The sequence below is a fragment of the Notamacropus eugenii genome, chromosome 4 (genome assembly GCF_028372415.1).
Source record: "Notamacropus eugenii isolate mMacEug1 chromosome 4, mMacEug1.pri_v2, whole genome shotgun sequence".
NCBI lineage: Eukaryota > Metazoa > Chordata > Mammalia > Diprotodontia > Macropodidae > Notamacropus > Notamacropus eugenii.
This window is the reverse complement of record NC_092875.1, coordinates 187,682,105-187,698,858: the sequence shown is the minus strand read 5'-3', so window position 1 is coordinate 187,698,858 and position 16,754 is coordinate 187,682,105. Positions and strand designations below refer to the sequence as shown.

Sequence of the window (16,754 nt, the reverse complement as noted above, 5' to 3'; positions counted from 1 at the left end):
AGTTTCCTCTTATAAAAAGAGGATAAAAATATCTTCGGATTTTTAATCTCACAGGGCTATGGTGAGGTTCAAGTGAAGTAAGGGTCTAAATCTAACTAGGAATCCAGCTATCTAAATATAAGCTGTTTTTATCGTCCACAGAAGCTCCTAGTCCCCATATGCCCTTGGCAGAAGGAGGTCTTGACCCTGGCTTCTTCAAAGCTGTTATAACAGATACGGCAGGTCTTGGTAAGTGGAAAAGTTTCAGAGTTCAAGTCTGCTGACAAATCATAGGTCTACACTCCAAAATCCAGCTTAATGGTAATTTCTTTGCAGAGACTAATCACCACAAGACCACCTAACATGTAATAAAGGTTTTTGGGCATAGCACCTCACACAGATGAAGAGTTCGTGACATTATATATCAGTGGAAGGAGTACCTAGAATGAAAAAATTAAATAAAATTTTATAAACCAGCTATATTGAATACGAATATCACAGCATAGAAGGTGTAGTGGGGCTGCAAGCTGTATTCTTGGAAGGTGTATCCTTGCCAATGCAGCCGTAGAGCCATGAAAGTAATATACACAGTGATCTCATGGCTGGCCAAACTGTATTCTTTGAGCAGATTGTGTTTAATTGGGATTGAGCTATATCCCGCATATCCCAGCTGTATTGAAGAATAATTTTTATCTTAATTGTGTATACATGCATTATCCCTTCCCAAATATATAAATCCTTAAGAACAGTAATGCTTCAATCCACAGAGCCCAGTACAGTCCCCTGTACAAAATCTGTCTGAAAGTTTAACAGAAAGTGTGGAATAAGATTTTAAATAAAAAATGTGGAACATAATATTATTGATTATTATCAATATTATTATCAACTGACATTAATATTAGTCATATTGATCTCTTTCATTCTAAATTTATATAACCCAAAACTAAACAAATGGAAGAAAAAGTAATAAGCTCAAAAGAATTCTAGTTTAAGAGGTCATCCATGGAATAACAGAAAAATTACACAATACTGAGCCAGGACCACTAGATTCAAGATTAATTGCTTGGCTGTTTGACCTCAGGCAAGTCATATTTACCTGTCCTCAGCTTCACCCTACATCTCTAAAAGGAGAAGGTTGGTTTACATTTCCTACTGAAAGACTTATGCAAACATTCTGAAAAACCTTCAGTCAACTGGGATATCAAAGATAATAACACCATCACCTATGGTTCTTTTAAGCTCAAAAATATTACGGGATTCCCAGTCCGAGAATAAGTCTTATGAGCTAAAAGGAATATAAAGCCTATTAAACCATAAGGTCTGGCTCCTTAATTTTAGAGGGGAGAAAACTAAGGCAAGCAGAAGAAAAGTGACTCACTTAAAGGCATAGGAATTGTTAATTATTAATACTGGAAAGATAATAATATATTGCATTAAGGTCCACAAAGAACTTTACGTGTATGTATTATGTATACATATTGCTTTCATATGATCTTCACAAACTTGTAATAGCACATGCTATTTTTACCTCTAGAGAAAATATTTGACTCATTTAATAAAATGAACTGCACCCCAAAAACCTATAAATCTAACAATTCCCTGAAATGTGCTATAATGAAATCTGACTGATTGCAGAATTTAAGTTAACAAACTTTTTTTTAAAAAATTATTATTGTGTTTAACAATCTGGAAATAGGAACTTTACAGTTACATACACAACAGCCTTTTCTTTTCATCTTACTCAGATATTTGAATACATGTACTTGTCAATGTCAACTAAAAAACTTATTTTAAGAAAAAAATAGAAATCCACATGAAATCAGAGTAGGAAAGTCTATGTTATAAAAGGACATAGATTTCAGACATGGAATTAATGCCTACATGGAAACTTCATAGTCATTTGCTCCTGTTTCACTTTAAGAAATTCAACTTTATCCCCAATTTATCCTGTATACAGTTTTTTTGCAACTGGTTTTCATGTTGTCTCCCCCCACCTCTCCCCTTAGATTGAGTTCTTTTGAGATCAGAAACTGTCTTGTCTTTTACCATTCTTTGTATTCCTAGAGGTTAGTTATCACAGTGACTGGCACATAGAAAGCACTTAATAAATGCTTATAGACTATTATCTATACTGTGATCGAGTCTACATACAATTAAAAACAGTTTTGTATTTAGCTGTCACAGCCTTAGGGAAGGCACCAGGAAAGATCAACTATAAAAACTAAACTTATACCTCCCCTGCCGTCAAAAGAAAGAAAAGGCATCAGCATTTGTATGGGAAAGATCATTCAATAAATGACTTCAAAGAAATGACAAAAGAAATTTAAAAAAAAATTTTTATTGTGTCTGCCCATGGCAGAGAGAAAAAAACTACGAAAGGAAGATAAGATGATAAAAGAATAAGTAGGCACAAGAGGAACAGTCAAAATTTAACTATGATCAAATTCTTAAGAGCCACATATAATTTTCAATTATTGAAGTGTAGGAGTGTTACATATTTTTGCACAGGCTCTCTTAACCAGTCCCATCAATGCCTCCCGCATTTGCTAAATTTGTGATCTGAGCCCAAAAGCAAAAGGAAATATGACATAGATAGTGGTTGATAAGAAAGAAAGTTATCCCCTCAGTTGTTACTTCTTGATACAAACTTTTAATGGTTTAGGGTCCTTTGGGATGGTATAGGGTGTATACAATCATGTTGTTATGTATGCCTTCAAAACTGTACTTAGTCGCATTGAGCTTTTAAAACCATCAGGGTTTCATGGATGGAGAGCTAGGCCTAAAGTCTAGAAAACCTGAGTTCAAATCCAGACTCACACACCAACTTTGTGACCCTAAGCAAGTCATTTAACCTGGGCCTGCTCTTCGAGATCACATTAGTAGCTACCCCACATTGTTGTTGGATGGGTGCTTAGCACCACAGGAAGCACTTAATGAATGCGGGTTCTGTTCCTCTCCCTTCATTCTTCTTTGGTTCAATTGACCAGCATTGCAGCGGGGGAAGAGAGAAAGAAATCAAAAGAAAGGAAAAACCTGAAAAATCAGAGTACACTTGGAGCAAAACTCAATCCCAATTAAACACAATCTGCCCAGAGAATACAGTTTGGCCAGTTTCATGGCTCTGCGGCTGCATTGGCAAGGATACAGCTTGCAGCCCCACTACACCTTCTATGATGTGATATTCGTATCCATCTCTTTTTTTTTTTCAATCTTAGAGGGAGAATATAACCATAGCTCTGAAAGCCCTCCTCTTCTGCCTGCAATATTCCATAAGTTGTTGTAGTTCAGTTGTGTCCGACTCTCCCTGATCTCATTTGGGGTTTTGTGTGCAGAGATCCTGCAATGGTTTGCCATTTCCTTCTCCAGCTCATTTTACTGATGAGGAAACTGAAGCAAACAGGGTGCAATAACTTGCCCAGGGTCATATAGCTAGTAGGTGTCTGAAGCCAGATTTGAACTCAGGAAGATGAGTCTTCCTAACTCCAAGCCCATTACTCAATCAATCAAATGCGCCACCACTATAGACTAAACTTCCATTAAACAAAATATCACTAAAATTTTAAAGGGCTAAAAAGGGATTGAAAATATACAAGATTTTTTCTCCTGATATGTTAAGATATGCATAGAAACCAAAATACAGAATAAAATACATTAGCGAAGAACAAAATGCTATGGGAGATCACTTGTCTTCATAAAACTGTTGCAATGACAGATAATTATACATATTTAGGAAAAGCGAAAAGGAACTCCTTACTCTCTGTATGACCTGAGAAAAGTCAATCTCTTTGATCCTCAGTTTCCTCATCAGTAAAATGAATGTAGATGACTTCAGAAGTCATGGGGGGGAGGAAGGAGTAGAGAGAGAGATAGGGGTAGAGATGATTCCCCTCCACCTCCCACTGCCAACGATTGTCATACAAGAAGCTTCCAAACGAACAAGTAAGTGCAAGAACTAATTCAAACGTGAAAAAAGGTAGTATAATCCTTTAGGACTGCAAGAAGCATGGCACAAGATTTTCTGAAGGTAACAAGGGCAGATAGAAATCTGGACCTGGAGTCAGGAAGATTTGAATATAAATCCAGCCTCAAGATACTTTCTAGGTTAATGACCCTGAGCAAGTCATTTTTAAATACTGTGTGCCTTGGCATCTTCATCTGTAAAACAAGATCAATAAACAGATACCTTCCAGGGATTTAAATGAGAACATTTATAAAACACTTTGCAAACAGTAAAGCTAACTACATCATAGCTATTTTTGTTATTATCATTAAAAATAGAAATTCTAGAGAGTAAACATCAATTATTTATCTGAAGGAAGCAAGCCTACCTACCATTTCATGGCAAGACTCAATCCAGGACACTAACAGAGGAAGCTCAAATTTATAAAGTGTTTTATACTTTAGATGGTCGTTTTCTTATAATCACTCTATGAAGTAAATAACTGCAAATATTATTAGTACTGATGTATTTAAGAGGAAACTGAGACCAGAGAAAAATCATAGGAAGTAGTTGAGGGCAATCACGGCTAACTCCATATAAAGAACTCATTTTACTACTTGTGGAAATGGCCTATTTGGCCCACAGGCAATAATAACAGAATAACACAAAGTCTTCCAATACTATTTAAATGGGAGGGTGAAAAAAGCATATGTGGAAATCACACTCAAACAAGGGGAATAGGTAGAAAGCATGTTCAATCAGCTGGGGGAAATGAGGTATGGTTAAAGGTATTATGATCAAAAAGATTTTAAAGGAATAGATGCTCAGCTACATTAAGAAATATTTTTTATTTAGATATGATCTTCATGATGAAATCGTGAATGAGTAACTTTCTTTTCCCAAAGAGTTAACATTTTTAAAAAGTTTTGGTGAATACAAAAAATTTTCAAATATTAGAAGAATATGAAATCTCACTATTTTTCTTCAGTGATATGACAGGAGCAAAGATAAACACTGTTGCCTCTCCTTGGTTTAATTTACCTAGAGCAAGTAGAAAAATGGCTAAAATGATGAAGTAAAGCTTGCTTTAATATTTTTATTTAAAAAGTCTAGGTTTTTTTGAAAAGGAATGGGGCAGGAGTCAAGGAATGAGGAAGAAGGATAGTGCAATTGCCTCAATTGCTCCGAGACAACAATTACCTCTAAGAGGACCAAGCACAAACTCACTCCCATTATATACTATAATGACAAGCATATTACAACATCATATTTCAACAATAGAAGACAGTCCCAAGAAGTTACATTTCAAGAGACCTGAAGAGAGTAGGCTAATTTGTTAGCTATCTATCTTCTAGAAAAAATACTGAGACTGGAAAAGACTGAGAGGTGGGCCAGAAAATCTTGTATATTCTGAAAACCTTCATGTTTAGTTCTTCCTCTACTTTAATAAGTCTAGTTTACACAACTGACACCAAAAAGAAATAGTCCCATGATGCAAGTACTACATACATTTCATAGAAATAGCATTCTTCACAGTAAGCTAATTCCTGAGTGTTTCTTAGAGTCTGAGGAAACTAGACTGCTACTATTCCTTATCAAAAATCAATCAATAAGCTTTTATGAAGTACCTACCATAAGTCAAGTATATCACAAAGATCTTTCTGAAAGAATTTTGTTAACAACTCCTATCCATCCATGTCAAAAAGCTTGTTTCTGGTATCTTTAGTTTAGACTGGAGGAAGGAGAATTCTTCACCCTCCAAATCTTCTAGTTTGGGATATGGGTACCCTAGTAATATATTGTTGTGGTTCAGTGAACTGTTCCAGCCATTCTGAACTTTCTTTCAAATGTTAATAAACTAAGACACCTTTAAATCAAAGGATACAAGTAGGCCAATATCCCCCAGAAATCAGATAAGGTAGAAAGAAAACCTTATTTACAAAATATTAAGCCACTCTTTTCATAGCAGGAAAGAAATGGATACCAAGAGGCTGCCCATCAATTATAGAAGAAATGAAGGAATCATGATGTATTTATGTAAAGAAATACTATTGTGCCATCAGAAATGATGAAAGGAACTATTTCAGAGAAACTCAGAAGACTTGTAGGAACAGATGCAGAGTGAACCAGGAGAACAGCAAAAACAACATAGTGCAAATAAACAGTTCTGACAAATTTAAGAATTCTGATCAATACAACATGGTTACATTCCAGAGAACCAAGAATAAAACATGCTACCCACCAGAAAGATTATGGATTCTGGGGAAGGAAGGGAAAAGAAAATTGGATTTTTTTTAATTGCAAAAAATAAGCAAGGAGTAGAATGTTATTAAAAGAACTCCTTTTCACACCTTTTTCTTTTAACTGATGTCATACTCTCCTCCACAGTAGTTTTCTTAATTTTGGATGTGGTTTTGTATTATGTTCCCCACATATTTCTAAATCATCAAATCTATGTAGAAGAATCTGCTATTTATAGCAGAGATGCAATTTACTTATTAGTTTTTTGAAGTGTTATTGCTACTTTGTTACAATTACAGATCATCCCTACTCTCTGAGAAGCCTCTTGCAACAAAAGTAAAACAATTAAGCAAAACTAATACTAGGTAACTTTACCTAAAATGCATTCACCATCCCACACTTGGAGCACCTCCAAACTATGTTTCAGTTTTTAAAAAATTAACAGAAATCTATTTACACTCACTCCAACCTACCATTAATATATAATAACATGAAAAGAATAAAGATTCCTTCTAATAAGTAGTCAAGCAAAACAAATTCCTTCATTGGCTTTATGCAAAAATATGCAGATGAATCCTAATGTACACATATATGTGTACACACACACACACATACACCACTCCCCCAAGTTCATCATTTCTCTGTCAAGGTTATACATTTAATCACTGGTCTTATGGAAATACAGGTGGTCATTTCACTGATCATGGTTCTTACTGCTTTCAAAGCTGCTTGACATTATTTACAATGTTGTTATTGCACAAACTGTTCTACTTCTGTTCATTTCATTGTTCATCAATCTATAAATCATTGATGTTACAATGTAACTATTCTTCTGGTTCTGTTGACTTCTCTATGGGACAGTTCCTATTAGTCTTTCCAGGTCTCTTGGAAGCCACCTGTCTCCCCCTTTATTAGAGCACAATAGTACTCCATCACATTCATATATCACAACTTCTACAGTCACACATCAATTGATGGCCATCTCCTTAGTTTCCAGCTTTTATTTTGTTGTTGTTTGTTTTGGGGTTTGATTTTTTTTTTGCCACTATATAAAAAAAAGAGCTGTTCTAAATGCTTTTGTACATATAGTTCCTTTTCCTGTTTCTTTGATTTCTTTGCCTTGTAAAGCAAGCAGTGCGAGAGCTCAGTCAAAGAACATGTACTGTTCACAAACTTTTCTATGTATAATTTCAAACTGCTTTCCAGGATGGTAGTACCCAAGTATTCAACACTAACGGTGCATCTACATGCTAGGGAGCTGGTATATCTTGGTTGGCATTCTTCAGTTCTAAGTAGTACTGAAACATGGAATGAATACTGTTTTTTTTTTTCAACTACACTCATCTCTGCAACACACCTTGCTTCCTAACAACAAAACAGACAGAAAGGCAGATAAACACCACTGATACCATGTGCTTTTTGGATTCAAAAACAAATCTGCACATTTCTTACAATATAAGGAAACTAAATTAGCCTTAACAAATCAAGACATAAAAGCTCACTATAGGAAATCTCCAATGAAATTCTTAATGAACAAAATTCTTATTTAGGAATATACGTTCTCAAATCAATGGAACATAAACGCCAAGGTCAGGGACTGTTCAGTTTAGTCTTTGTATCAGTAGTACCAAGTCCAGCATCAACAAGCAGATGCTTAATAAATAACTGGTTAATAACAGAATAATAGCTAACATTTAGATAACACTATGTGCCAGGAACTTTTGAGTATCTCATTTGGTCATCACAATGACTCTAGAAAGTGGGTGCTACTATTATCACCATTTTACAGATGAGGAAACTGAGACAAACAGATTAACTGACTTGCCTAGGGTCACACAGTTAATGTCTCAGGCTGCATTGAACACAGGTTTTAATCATCAATGGGTATACTTGTAGATAAAAGTTTAACAATCAGTTCTCTAAAACCCACAACACACTTGTTTAAAGTTTTTTCTATATTATTAACATTTTCTCCATTTACTTAGGTCGAAAAAATTAAGCTCTGGTTTATACGTAGCTTTTGCTAACTTAACAATCAGCTTGACCCCAATATGAGCTGACTCAGACACAACCCTGCCTCACATTTTAAGGCTTAAAAGAAGACTTGAATGATACTTAAAATTTAATTCTTAGATACCCTGCCTAAGGTACATTTCTGAACTGGTATCAGTGAACTTGAACTACCGCAGAAATTTACAGCCATCATAATGTAAACATATGTCAAGGATAGCCCTGGTAGAAAGGGCTCTGTAAGTGATTACATTACCTATCTCTGAAGTCATCACTATACCGTAACTGATATGACCCAGTTACCTTCTGAAGGCACTTTAGTGGTATACAAAAAAAGTAAGTACAACAAGAATTTTTTTAAATGGGTAAATTGGAGAATAATTAACAGTAGGAAGATACCAGTATTTCAAGGGATTGAGTTTTAAAGGTGGGATTTATCTGGGACTCTATCCTCCTCAGTCTTCCCTTTTTTTCTCTTTGCTATTTTAGACATTTTGAATTCAGTATATTCACAACGGAACTCAGATATTTCCCTGAAAACCTCCCCTCTCCCCATCTTTCCTATTACTGTCAAGGGCATTGCCATCTTCCCATTTACCCATGCCCACAATTTAAGTCATCAAAATCAACTCCCCACTCTCTCTCTCACTCCTCCCATCAATGCCCTAACAACCCCTCTCTCAGAAGCCTAGAAGTCCTTGGAGCCCCTCATATCAGGACTGTTGCAATAGTCTGCTTGACGGCAGGCCTTCTTGTTTCAAGTCTCTCCCCGCTCCAATCCCTCCTCCCCTCAGCTGCAAATACATGTCCCTAATTTAGGTCTGACCATGTCACCACCATTACCAACACCACCATGCCCATTCAAGAGTAGCTCCCTATTAGCTCCAGGTTCAAACAGAAAATCCTCTGTCTGGCTTTCAAAGCCCTTTGTAACCAGGCTCCTTTATACACTTTTCTGGAGACCTTCTTACACCTTACTTCACTCCAATCTACTCCCCCACTGACACTGGCCTCCAAGAAGACACTCCATCTCTAGACACAGAGTTTTCACTGGCTGTCCCCCAAGTGTGTAATGTTATTTCTCCTCATCTCTACCTCCTACCTCCCCTGAATTTCTTTAAGTTTCAGCTAAAAGTCCACCCTTCAAGAAGTGCGCTTTCTTGGTTCTCCTTTATCTGTGACTGGCCACAACTTAACCCTGTTTGGACATACTTATTTACAGCTCCCTGAGAGCCCGAAATGTTTTTGTCTTTCGCTGAGACCCAGGGCTCAGCACAGTGCCTACTGCAGTAGTAGTAACTAGCTTTGAAAATGGTAGCTCAAGGCAGATTTCAGAAAAACCTGCAAAGACTCACATGAACTGACGCTGAGTAAAGTGAGCACTGTACACAGTAACACAACACCACGTGATGACCAGCTATGATGGACTCAGTTCTTTTCAGTAATGCAATGATCCAAAACAATCCAAAAGACTCATGATGGAAAGTGCTTTCTACATCCAGAGAAAGAACTATGGAGTCTGAATGCACATGGAGGATGCTATTTTGACTTTTTTGGTTGTTTTTTCTCTCTCATGGCTTTTCCCTTTTGTTCTGATACTCCTTTCACAACCTGACTAAAGCTGAAACACGACTGTAACATGTATAACCTATATGCTTGTTGTCTTGGGGAGGAGAAAGAATCGGAAAGAAGGGAGGGAGAAAAATTTGGAAATCGAAATCTTATAAAAATAAATGCTGAATTGGAAAAGAATAAAATGCTATTAAGTGGGGGTAAAAGTGATAGCTGAATTGAAGGAAGTCACAGATGGTTGGAAACAAAAATGAAGAGGGAAAGAATTTTAGGCATGGGAGAAAGCCAGTAAAAATGTACTGAATCAGAAAATGAAATGTGTGCTTTGAGGAAGAGAAAGGAGCCCAACATGACTGAATCAGAACATAAATGAGAGAGGGAGTAAGGTTTAAGAAGACCTTAATGAGGAGGCCCAGGGGATGAAGAACTTTGAGCACCAAATAGAAAAGGGAAGGCCAGCAGAGTGATCAGATTATTGGGGGCGGGGCCCGCAGGTACAAAGGGATTAAGCAACTGATATAATGCAGAAGGGGAGAAAATTAGTAAACTCTTTAACATACACAGATATCTCATTATATCAGAGTATCACAGGACTGATTATAGGCTTTTTAAAGATAGGAGGAACTTTAATATGCTCCTTTTATGAAGATATCAAGACCCAGAGATATCAAATGAATTGCCCAAGGTCATACATGTAATAATAGGGAAGAGTCAGAATTCAAAGGCACATTCTCTTAACTCCAAATCCACTACCCTTGACACTAAATACCATAGTTCAAGCACAGGAGGTTAGGATAATCTCTCTATTATGCTAGTACTGTTTTTGTCTCTATGCTACCTTAAAAAATCAAGGTATATTACTCTTTTTAAATAAGTGCCCTGTACTCTTTGAGATTTACATGGTTAAAGTAGGCAGGTTCTCTCTCCCTCTCTCTCTCTCTCTCAATTATCTACCAATTATCTACACTGGTGTTGGGATGTAGGATTAGCAAAAATCAAAACAGTGGATAATTTAAAAGTAACATATTTGGCTCTGAGATGCCTTACATTTTGCCTCTAATTGTGTTTTGATGTATCACTATTAAAATCAGTAGACAATGTCTTCAACACAAACTGGCTGCAGCTTGAGAAAGGGTAACAGAATAGGATTAAGCAAAGGATGAAGAATTTATCACACATTATTATTATCATTTATAATTATAATTAGAGAAGCTAGCATTTGTATTGTCTTTAAGAATAGTAAAGTACCTTACATATATTATCTCATTTGAGCATCACAAAAATGCTGTGAGTTGTTATTACTATAACCATTTTACAGATGAGTAAACTCAGGATGAGCTGGGGGTTAAGTGGCTTGCCTAGGTTACTTTAGCTAAGAAGCGTCCCAGGTAACTATCAAACTCTGGTCTTCCTAACACCAAGACTAAACTATCCATTATGCAACACTGCCCCCCATCTACCAAATAATCAAGACTATGTTAATTCTATATTAGTTTTAAGCTAGTGAGAGAATCCTTGGTATCAAATACAAGACACATCAGACTTATTATTACTCCACAATGAATTCTTGCAGCACAGTGATTACCTCTCTCATACACAACATATGAGTCAATGCCAGAAAACTGAATCCCTTCCATTTGAACTGTCTTAGGAAGATTCTGAAAATCACTTGGCAGGATAAGCTATCAGACACTGAGATCCTTAATTTGAACTAAGCCGCCAAACATTCAAACTATGCTTCAGAGAGCGCAGCTTCTGTGGGCTGGCCATGTTGTTTGAATGCAAAATGTACGCTTGCCAAAAAGACTATTTTATGGAGAACTCACATGGGGCAGGCGATCGATCACATGGTGGTCAGAAGAAGCGATACAAGGACCTTCTCAAGGTCTCTCTCAAGAACTTTGCATTTGACTGTGCAACATGGGAGACAATGGCACAGGATAGTTCAGCATGTCATGCCCATATCAGAAAGGGTGCTGTGCTCTATGAGCAAAGCAGAATTGAGACAGCACAAAGGAAACACAGGATGCACAAATTTGGAGTATCCACCCCAAATGTTCACACAGACTATCTGTGCTCAATCTGTGGTAGAGCATTCCAAGCTCATGTTGGTCTTAGCCACAGTTAGATACACTGAAACTTCACTTTATCATGGAGATGTCATTTTGGTCCCCTTCAAGAATGAAAGACAACAACCAACCATGAGCCAAAGTAGTGAGAGAAAGACTCCTGCCCTAATACAGAAGTCACCCATGCTTCCATACAGAGCCTACCCTAGACTTTGTGGGGCCTGTTCCAGGCACACCATTTCAGAAAGCAGGCACTCAATGAGTATACTTGTTCAATTAGGACAAAACATCGATGGAAAACACCTAAGCTAGATTAGTCAATCATGTAATAAACTTCTACGAGGAGCCCCCCCTGAAACAGGGCTCCCTGCCTCTTGCGAGGCTATCGTCAGCTTGTGAACAGCAGAGGCTAACTGGCATTTCTCCCCAAATTCATCTGGGCTGGCTTGCTTGGAGATACATCGAGGCTCCTTCTGCAAAGAACACATTCTCAGTCACCAGCATCCCCCGTACCAATAATATTTTTAGGAGTGGGGGTGGAGTGCTCTTCCTCTTTATCATAATCAAAACAATGTGTATGCTTTTTAATTGAGATACTGAATCAAATGATGAAATGCCATCACAAGCAAGGCTGGGCGTGCTGCCAGGAATAACAGCACATGTTTGGGTATGAACCACTACCCCTAAAGAGAAGAGCCACAGTGCTGACAGTAAGGGCTGCTTACTCACAGGTAGGCAATAACTAAAGGTATGCCAATCAAAGCAGAGGTTCCCTTTCTTTCCAGAGTCCATAATTAGAAAAATACCATCTCTTTTTCCACTCAGTTCCATCAAGTACGATTTATGAACCTCTTCAGTGACACCAAAGGGGCCAGCTGCTGGATGGTAGTGATGGTAACAGCTACATGACCAAGGACCGGGGAGATTTTCAGGATGTGTTGGATTTTTAGCAAAAGAGGAAAGGAAAAGAAGATAAGGAAAGGCTATAGAAGAAGCTAAGAACAGAGACACACATGTTCAGAGAAAATGAAGAGCTCTGAAGCAAAGAGGAGGGGCAAGACTGGCGCTTCGTTATCTCCGTGGAAACCACCAAGCAATGCTAGACCGTAATTTGCATGGGAGGCGGAAGTGAAATTCCAGGATCTGATCTCCAAGGTAACAAAGTACCAGAAATAAAAAAAAAGAAAGGAAATGGCCTCATTAGGAATGAAATTGCCTCAAAAATGAAGTTCCCTCTCAAAGGAAGTACAAAAAGAAAGGACACTACAGGAGGAAACCCAGTGATCAACCAACAAAATTTGTTTGTAATTTATTACCAGCCAGGTACAGTGCTAACTAAGTACTGTGATGTAATGTCAAAAACTGCACAGTCCTTGACCTCAGGGAGTTTATAATCCACAAGGGGAGACAAATATGCAGGTATAAGCAAAGGAGCTCCCATGCACACACACACAAACACACAAATATATATGTATGCAAGTATATGCAAAATAAACATGTAATTTGGGGTGAGATGCATTAGCAACTATAGAGATCAGAGCAGAATAGGCTCCAACTGCAGGTAATATTTAAACTAAGCTTTTATGGAAATTATGTATCACAAAAGGTAAAGGTATGAAGGGAGTACATTTCCAGCATAAGGGGAGGCCAGAGATGGAATGTCCCATTTGAGGAACAGTGAACAGACCCAGTTAGGTGGATCTTAGATTTCTAAGAGAGGCCTAATGTTTAATAAGGCTGGAATGGTAAGTTTAAGCTACATAGTGAAGAGCTTTCAAGCCAAACAGAGGAGTTTATACTGGATCCCAGAAGTAATAACTCCTAAAAACTTCTAAGCTGGAGTGACAAAAGTCAGGGCTCTAGTTTAAGAAAAGCACTTTGATAGTTCTGTGTAAGATGGACTGGACAGGGAAGAAGAGTGAGGCTACTGAAATAGGCTTCTTTCATGAAAGAAGGGAGGGAGGAGGGACAGAAAAAGGAAATATGGTGGCAAATGCTGGAAGAAGAGGAGATGTCAGGATTAACAATACAAGTACAGTTCTTGGGATTTTCCAACAGAGACTTGAGTAAAGGGGGTCAATGTCAAAGAGGTACTGCTATACAGGAGGGCAAAAGGGGGAAGAGTAATGAGAGAATGGCATGTATTACCAGTAAAACATAAGAATCCCTTACCTACACAAGGAGATAAAGAAGGTGTGGGAACTCCACTAAAAACAATGGGAATACTGGAGTGACATGATGAATAAGGAACATATGGAAATTATCTCAGATTGTATATATTTGAATCCCTGGACTCTACAGTAAGGAACTTAAGGCCTGGAGGGGGAAAGATACTAGATGGTGGTAAGTCAGGAATAAAAACTGGATCTTCTAAATTCAAATACTAGGTTTTTTGTTTGTATGTTATAAGCCTTTGGAATAAAAAGATAAAAATAACAGAAACCTTTTCCTTAAGGAAGTTAGATTACTATAATAAGAATCTAAGAGAAGTCAAAAAAGAGGAGATGATGAGAGATTGAGAAGATGGCAGAGAAAAGTGGGAGGGAAATCAGTGAGGGTTTCACCTAAGAGGCAGCACCTGAGCTAAATATTCAAGGAATAGAAGGGCTACAACGTAGTAAAGTCTATTCCAGACACCAGGAGTAGTCTGCATAAATGCATGGAGACAGATCAAAGAAACAGCTAGTAATTCTGTCTGGATGGAACATGAGAGAGTAAAAAGGAGAATAAGGCAATCTGTTTACCAGACTGTCGTTGGAAAATTTGTCTGCAAGAGCTACTAAGAACAAAAAGATCTCTATCAACCCTTCAGGTCTACCTAAGGAACACAGGCCCTGGTCAGACAGATAAACACGCCCCCCCCACACCTCCCCCGCCCCACATGCACACACATACATGCCATAAGCGAATTACTCACAACCCATCACAAGTTCTCTTTTTTCCCCTCTTCTCTTTACACCAAAGCCTAGAAGAACCATCAAAGCAAAAAAAAAAAAGTGTGCCTTTTCACAACCTAAGAGACATATAATAAGGACTGTGATGTCTAAAAAGCCCTTTTCAATTCCCTCACCTAGTAGCCCACCAACCCACAACACTATGAAGCCACATTCTGCTCCAAGCCGTCAACTCAAATCGAATATCATGCCATGTCACATGTTGAGAGGGCCATGCCAACAATGGGAAGAAAGAAATATACAATTTCATCAGGATACCAGAAAAAGAAAATAGAAAATGGAAAAAACACAGAAAGAAGCCCCACACTAAGGATTATGCTCAAAGTGACACTGAGATAACAGTACACACCAGATCAATATAACATCCCTTAAGTTACACTAATGACTTACATTCCTGGGCTGAAGTCCTACTAGAATTCCTCAGGAAAGCATGGAGAAGAAGAATCTCAAAGACTACACCAAAAGACTTGGAAAGTGGATTCAGCAGTGTACTATAACTATATATCTGTCATCTCAGGGCCTGCATACCTAAGTTCAAGAGATCGTCTTCAAAAACTTTGCTACTTGAATATGAAAACTTTTGGCCACTCCAACTAAATAAAGCCATTTTACTAGGTGAAGGATGAAGCATTTTAGCCATCTCTATCACTGGAGAAAATGACAACCAGGGAAATGTTACATCCTGAAAGTACTGAAGAAATGATACAAAGCATTCTGCACCAAGGCTACAGACAGAACTTTCAAAAAACTTAATTCTCTGCTCTCTGTCAGCCAAAATGTCTACTCTGCTTTTTAATTACCCAAGCTAGGATACGATCATCTTCCTCCTCTTTATTTGTTGCCAAAAAAAAATTATTTGGTAGTTACAGGGAAATGATTATTTCCAGCTACAAAATCAGACTGACGAAAGCTGCCATCATCCATTTAGGCTGAACAAAGGAGGGGCTCGCTCATTCTAAAAACAAGATGTTCTGGGACTCCGCTTCCGCAACACGACTTTAGGAAAGTCACTTAAAGATAAAAATGGAGATTTGGAAAGTGCTTAATATTAACAGAGGCAGCTAGATGTCACAGGAGATCAGAGCACTGAGTCTGGAGTCAGGAAGACCTGAATTCAAATCTGAACTCAGAAATGTGCTAGCTGTATGGCTCTGGGCAAGCCACTTGACCTGTTTGCCCCAGTTTCCTCAACTGTAAAATGGCGATAATAAAAGCTGTTGTGAGGATCAAATGAGAAAATATCTATATAGCACTAGCATCTTTGTGACTGTTCAGGCACATCTTACTCTTGGTGACCCCAACCACTGTACTGTTCATGGGGTTTTCTTGGCAAAGATATTCAAGTGGTTTGGCATTTCCTTCTCCAGTGGATTAAGGCAAACAGAAATTAAGGGGCTTGCCCAGGGTTACACAGCTAGTAAGTTTCTGAGGCCAGATTTCATCTCAGGTCTTCCTGACTCCAGGCCCAGAGCTCCAGACACTGAGTCACCTAGGCAGACAACTAGTAGGCTCCATAAAAGTGCTAGTTATCATTATCATGATTATTCAAATATTCCTTTGGTAGTTTGATTGATATATATTATTATTATTATATAGGTGATACAGAACATAGGGCACCCAGAATTAGGGTAAGGAATTCTGAGTTCAAATCCTGCCTCAGGTACTTCCTAGCTTTGGGACCCTAGGTAAACTTAACCTCTCTGTGCCTCAGCTTCCTTATCAGTAAAATGGGGATAATAATAGTATCTGCCTCCAAGGGCTGTTGTGAAGCTAACATTTATGAAGCTTTCTGCAAACTTTAATGCGCCCTATAAATGCAAATTGTCATTATCTGTGTAATTGCCCCAATGACCATCCCTAGGATGTTTGCGACTATGTCTCTTACATGGGTGTGGTGAGGTCCAAATGAAAGTACATATGTAAAGCATTTTGCAAATCTATGTCAGTGCTGAGTTCCAAGCACTAAATATTCTGTTCACAAAGTCACCC

General features: G+C 37.9%; 1 protein-coding gene across 2 annotated transcripts in view; it reads right to left on the bottom strand.

Annotated features, from left to right (window-relative positions):
- Nucleotides 1-16,754, bottom strand: part of JARID2 (jumonji and AT-rich interaction domain containing 2) — a 334,461-nt gene that overhangs the window by 124,959 nt on the left and 192,748 nt on the right. The gene's annotated exons all lie outside the window — the stretch shown is intronic.